This window comes from Chelonia mydas, chromosome 3, assembly GCF_015237465.2.
Source record: "Chelonia mydas isolate rCheMyd1 chromosome 3, rCheMyd1.pri.v2, whole genome shotgun sequence".
Lineage (NCBI taxonomy): Eukaryota > Metazoa > Chordata > Testudines > Cheloniidae > Chelonia > Chelonia mydas.
The window spans coordinates 168318861-168325725 of NC_057851.1; positions in this window are offsets into that span (position 1 = coordinate 168318861).

Genomic DNA, 6865 nt, shown 5'->3' on the forward strand with positions numbered 1-6865 from the left:
GTATAGATCACTTAGGAATTTGCTTTCATTTTTACTTAATTATTCTGTTTTACTTTCCTGACCAGAAAAGGAGTCTGGACATTGTAGTTTGTGCATTTATATGTATATACACACTGATATTTTTATATATAAAAATGTTTTCTTTAAAACAAAATTCATTGAAAACCTCTTAAGTGAATAGCCCAACCACACACACAAAAAAGTCCTTAGCTTCCCCTTGCAACATCCCGCCATTATTTCACCTCCTTATCACCTCATCCACTTCCACCGCCACCACAATGACAAATGCCTCTTGCCACACATGCCTCTTGTGCAAATTTTAATTCTAAGCCATGTGGAGTGGCTAGATATTTATATTTTCTAATTGTTTGGAATGTTGAAGTGATGTTGCATTGAGTTAGATGGTTAATGTGCTTGGTGTAGCTTTTTAGATGATGGTTATGTTTAGGTGAGTTATGTTAGATGATAAAAAAGAAAACTTTTTATTTGAAAGTGGAAAGCATTTGTAGTAGTGTTTATCATTTTGGGAAGTTACTGTTTGCAATGTTTCTAGTATTACTCAGGTGATGTAATGGGGAAGTATGATGTTTTTTGTCTCTTTCAAAAGCTGATGTTTATGGCTGGAGTTAAGGTTTCATGTTTTGTATGGAGATGAAGGAAAGAGCCTTGTGGGGGTTGATCTGGGCAGAAAAAACAAAAATCATGATTGTAGATTTCCAGGGGTGGTTTAAAATTCAACTAGTGATTTCCTGGCTTTGTATGGCTGTGTTGGTGTAATATTCACTGTAGAAAGAATGCATGCTGGAAGAAGATAAATGGAAGATGCAGTAGCAGCTAAGTGTGCCTCAGTCATATTGAGCATAGTCATTATCCCATGGCAACCATGGAGTAAAGCAGAATATGAGTTTTATCATGTCTCTGTTTTTACAGACAATCTGCCTGATTCTGCTTCTACTGAAACCAATGGGAGATTTTCCCATTAGCTTAAATGGTCGCAAAATCAGATAGCCACCAGTCCCTTCCTGCCCCCAATCCTAGTGTTTCTGTTTGCCACAATTCAAAGTATGGTGCAAGAATTATCAGGACTGAATGATTTTTATAGTGGCCCACACAAAAGACACAGCATTTTTCAGCCAGATGTGCCATCACTTGAATAATATATGAATTGTATTTAAAAGACTGCCAGATTCAGGCCTAAGTGAAAGCAGAAAAGGACTAGTTGGGTCTGTTAGAAAGTATCTTACGTAAGCCCTATGAGGGGAGAATGGAAAAATAAAACTAGGGCTGTGATAGGGCATACAAGCCCCATGCAGGCAAGGAGGGGGTTAATGGAGGTCTTTGCCAGGATAGCACTGCTCTGGGAGATTTTGACTGACCAGGGAACCAGCTTTACATTGAAGGTTATGTGCTAAGTGTATAAAAGAATAAAAATTAAGACTCAGAACTTCTCTTTACACCGCTGGATGGATGGGTTGGTGGAATGTTTTAATCGGATATTGAAGAACATGCTAAAGACATTCATCACCACATATCTTCATCATGTGGATCAGATGCTTCACTTCCCTCCTGTTTGCAGTATGAGAGGTGCCAAGCCATCTACAGGCTTCTCTTTGAACTCTTATGGGAGGCAACCTCAAAGGATTTTGGGCTTGGTGAGGGAGATGTGGGAGGAACAGGGCTCTCAAACTGAAAATGTTGTCCCCTATGTACTTAAACTTCGCAACGAGCTTGAAGGTCTAAGTTCCTTTGCAAGGGAGAACTTTTTGAATGCCAAAGAGAGTGTGTCAGTGCTTAATTTGTGGCAGGGCTGAGCCCTGGCATGTCTAGGCTTGGAAGTTCATAGTCCCAGCACCTCTGGGTTTGCCGCATCAGTTATGAAAGTAAAAAAAATTCTTGAGCCCCAGCATGTCATTTCTTTAATGCCTACACCTCTTTCATTACAAGGTAAGCACTGGAGTGCATACAATAAAGGAGCCCGTATCAGTGTTCAAACCTGGTGAATAGATGCCCCTATTGCTCTCTAACACAGAGTCAACACCGTTGGTCTGATGAATTATACAGCAGATAGGACCAGTAGATTAAAAAATTAGAAAACCTGATAAAAGAAAGACTAAATAAATCTACCATGTCAACCTTTTAAAGCCATGGAAAGCTCAGAAGGGATTATTTATAGCCCCTTGTGCTCCAGAGCCAGAACAGGGCTCTCAGATACACAACACTTGGACCATCAGGCCCATGTGTGTTGGGGAGAATCTGATGCCAGAAGACCCAAGCGCGACAACTGGCAGCTACATTCTACACAGTCTTTTTAGCCCATCATATGCATCCCAGGAAGATGAGAGAGATTATAAATAAGGCTAAGATATTGTCACAGATATTTTTAGTAAAAGTCATGGACAGGTCATAGGCAATAAACAAAAATTCACGGAAGCCTCTGACCTGTCCCTGACTTTCATTAAAAATATCCCTGACAAAATTGGGAGGAAGGCAGGTTCAGCACCCACCACTGCTGCGGCTCTGGAGTTCCCTGCTGCTGTTGCAGTGAGTGGGAACTCCAGGGTCCCCTTCACAGTGGCTGGGCAGCTGTGGGGGTCCCCCTGCCGCCTGCTCTGGATGGGCAGCTGCAGAGTCTTCCCCCCACCCTCAGTGGCTGGGAGCTTGGGGAGGAGGGCAGCGGCTGGGAGCTCCTGCTTCTGCCTGCTGCCCAGCGGCTACCAGCTGCAGGCAGGGCCACTGCCAGCAACAGCTGAGAGCTGCAGAGCTCCACTGGCTGACAGCTGTAGTCCTGGGCAGAAAATGTCATGGAGGTCGCTAGAAGTCACGGAATCCATGACTTCCATGACATAATCGTAGCCTTAATCACAAAGCAAGAGCTCCAGGCCATGCTAGAGCTTGGAGCGACTGACGAGTATCATAGTTACTAGAGAAGCCAAACTGTTGCAGTGCCCAGACAGGATAGTACAAGCTGCTTCTCTACAGACATAAGGAAAATCAATGCTATCTCAAAATTTTATACATATCTCACACTCCAAGTAGACAAATTACTGGATTGGTTTGGCTAGGCCTGGTATGTTACCACCTTGGACTTTATGAAGGGGTACTGATAAATCCCTCTCACTCCTGAATCTAGGAGAAAAGACAGCCTTTGCAACCCCTTATGGGCTATATCAGTTCCAAACCATACCATTTGGCTTCAGTGGTGCTTTGGTGACTTTTCAGTGGCTGATGGATAGGGTCATTCAACCCCATGGTGATTATGCTTCAGCCTCTATTGATGATATTTATAGCTGGAATTGGGAGGACCACCTGAAGCAGGTAGTGGCTGTCCTCCAGTCCCTAGGGGAGGCTGGATTAACGACAAACCCTGCAAAGTGCTATACAGGCAAGGATGAAGCAACACCACAGTAGCATTTAATTTCCAAAAGGGAAACTACTGAAAAATGAGGAAGCTAGTTCAATGGAAATGAAAAGGAGCAGTCACAAGAGTGAAATGCCTGCAAGCTGTATGGAAACTTTTTAAAAACACCATAATAGAGGCTAAAATAAAAACAAAAAAATAGTAAGAGGACCAAAAAAAAAAGCCACCCTGGCTAAATAAGATGGCTGAGGTTATATCTTTTATTGGACCAACTTCTGTTCGTGAGACAGACAAGCTTTCCAGCCACACAGAGCTCTTCTTTACATCTGGGAAAGGCACTCTGAGCGTCACAGCTAAATGCAAGGTGGAACAGATTGTTTAGCATAAATAGCTAACACATATTCTAAGTGACCATTCAAGGTAGAAGGGCCCCGTTAACACCTCTGCAGTCAGAGACAAAAAGAGGGGGTTAGTGGGTAACGGATGGTTGTAATAGTCCATAAATCTAGTGTCTCTGTTCAGTCCATGATTTTTAGTGTCTAGCAGAGTTATGAATTTAAACTCTCAAGCGGGTCTTTTGTAAGTGTTGGGCAGGTTTCCTTTGAGGATGACATATAGGTGTGTCAGACACAGAGAGATCGCTTTGTGAAAAGTGTTCACCCACAGGTGATAGAGTGTTTTTGTCTTTTATCATTTTCCTGTGTGAGTTCATTTGAGAGTGCAGTGATTATCTCGTTTTCACCCACGTATTTGTTATTGGGGAATTTAGTGCACTGGATGAGGTACACCACACGTTGTGTAGGACCCATGGACCCTGAAAGGTGTGTTGATCCCTGGAGCAGTGGAGTCTACAGGTTTTGCATCTGTTGTTCTAGCAGGGTCTGGTGCTGCTTTGAGTTGGTGTGTCCTGGTCTGTGGGGAGCTTGCTTCTGATGAGCTTGGAAAGGTTGGGGAGGGGGGAGGGGGGTTGTTTGAAGGCCAGAAGTGGGGATTTAGGAAAGATTTCTTTCAGGATGGGATCCCCATCAAGGATGGGTTATACTTGTTTAATGATACCCTGTATGAGTTCCAGCCTGGGATGGTAGGTGACAGCTGGGAGTGGTAGTTGGAGGGGGGTTTATTTCTGTATTGAAGCAGGTTCTCTCAGGGTATTTGGGTGGCCCATTCCAAGATGTGATCTACTTCTCTGGGGGAGTGTCCTTGTTTGATTAAAGCAGATTTAAGTGTGTTAAGGTGTATATCCCAGACTTTCTCCTTGCTTCTGCAATATCTGAGTGTCTGGCTGTAGACAGCAGATTTCTTATTGTGTTTGAGGTCTGGATCTATGAAGATCTGTGAGTTTCTTGTATAGGGTTATCTATCTTGTATAGGGTGATCTGTGAGTTTCTTGTATAGGGTTATCTGTTGAAGCTGATTGTGGTGTCCAGGAAATTGATGTTAATGTAGGAATGTTTCAGAGAGAGTTTAATGGACAGGTGGTGGTTTAGAAGTTGTGGTGGAAATCTATGAGCTGTCCGTCCAGAGGATGAAAATATTATTTATCTCAGGTATATGATTGATTTTGTGGTGCATTTGTCCAGAAATTATTTGTGGTGGCCCATGAAGAGGGTGGCATATTGGGGAGCCATCCTAGTACCCATGGCTGTTCCCATTGTTTGGATACGTTTGTTGTTCAGTGTAAAATTGTTATGGGTGAAGATTAAATGGATGAGTTTGGCAAAGTGTTTGGGCTGGATACCTGAGGGTTGTCTATGGTCTTGTAAATATTTGAGGCAGGGAGCTATGCCATCATTGTGAGGGATGTTAGTATATATGCTGGATCATATTAAAGAAGTTCTGTATTAAAATCACAAATGAGTTTGATTCCCCATAGTTTAAATTCCAGGGTATTACTAATTAAGAGGTCTCTTGGTTTTTGGTACTGTTTCTCTCCCTCTGTGTGTGAAACTTGCAAGCTGCAAGTTGTGTTAGTACATTCTAAGACAGAGTCTGTTCTCAAAGCAATTCACAGAGAGAGAGACTCAAAGCAATACTCTAACAACAGAAACAGCACCCAGAGACTCCCCGCCTTTTTGTTGTATTAACAATTGTGATTAAAATAGAGATAGAGGATGTATGTGGATGGATGCTTGGTGTGGATAATAACTGAATGATCAGGGAGGTGCCAGCCTAAGAATCCAGAGTCCATCGGCTGAAGAAGTTGTCAAGTGGAAATAACCAGAGGACCCCCAGAGGGCAGACTGGAATCCACCCAACAGCCTCAAGAATGGGAGAACCAAAGAACAAGATAACATCTAGCAGCACAGAGCCGTCAGGAATGTGCCATCTGCTGATTGATTCAGCAACAGCATGATGAAGCAATTCCCACAGACTGGCCTAGGAAGAAATTCCTATAAAAAGAGACTCTAAAAAGTGAGAACTTTGGGGTCTGATTCTGCAAAGCAACTTCCAGGAGCATCAGATGAGCATCTGACAAGGCCCTGCTCCCTCCTCATGTCCAGGCCACCTGGCCAGTGGCTTGGCATGAGCAACTCTAAGGCTGGTAACTATGATAACCTTGCAGAACCTCTGTGTGTGTGTGTGTGTGTGTGTGTATGAATGTGTGAATAAATATGAGATTGAATGGAATGTTATAGCTATAACTAACTGTTTACTATGATAACAACCTTGCCGAATGTGTGTGTGTATGAATGAATGTGTGAATAAATATGAGATTGAATGGAATGTTATAGCTGTAACTAACTGCTTACTATGATTCTTTCTGTATTCACAATAAATGTGGTATTTTGCCTTTTTCCCTTTAATAAGATCCTGCTGGTTTTTAATTTATTGGTATAACATTTAGGGAAGCGACATCCATGGCAAGGATGATGTTCTGAGTGAGGTTGTTAATATTGTGGAGTTTGTGGAGGAAGTCAGTTGTGGTCCTGGAGGAAGCTGGACCATTGTGTGGTGAGTGGTTTGAGGATAGTTTCTATGAGTTCTGATCTAAGTTCCCTCTAAACTGTGTGGCTGTGCAGCTGCCTATTGAGCACTATGCAGGTGCTCAGGGCTGTGGTGGGGGGAGATGCCCAAGCCCCAGACCTGCTGTGGCATCCCGCTCCCCCAACCCAGTCCCCCAACCCAGCCCTGGACTGCCACAGACTGGAGAAAGGAGCCCCTCCCCCAGCCCGACTCTGCCGCAGCTGGGGGACAGGCGCCCTTCCCCCAGCCCCTCCCCAGCCCGACCCTGCCATGGTGAGGGGCCCCTCCCCAGCCTAGCCCCGGACCTGCCGCGGCCAGGGAACTGGTGCCCCTCCCCCTCAGCCCAGGTGCTGCTGCAGGGAGAGAGAACTGGGGGGGGGAGCCCCACTGCATCCCAAATCTCTCATCCCCAGCCCCACCACAGAGCCTGCACCCCCAGCTGGAGCCCTCACCCTCCCGGCACCCCAACCCTCTGCCCCAGCCCTGAGCCCCCTCCCACATTACGAACCCCTCAGCCCTACCCCACCACATGAATATTATGCG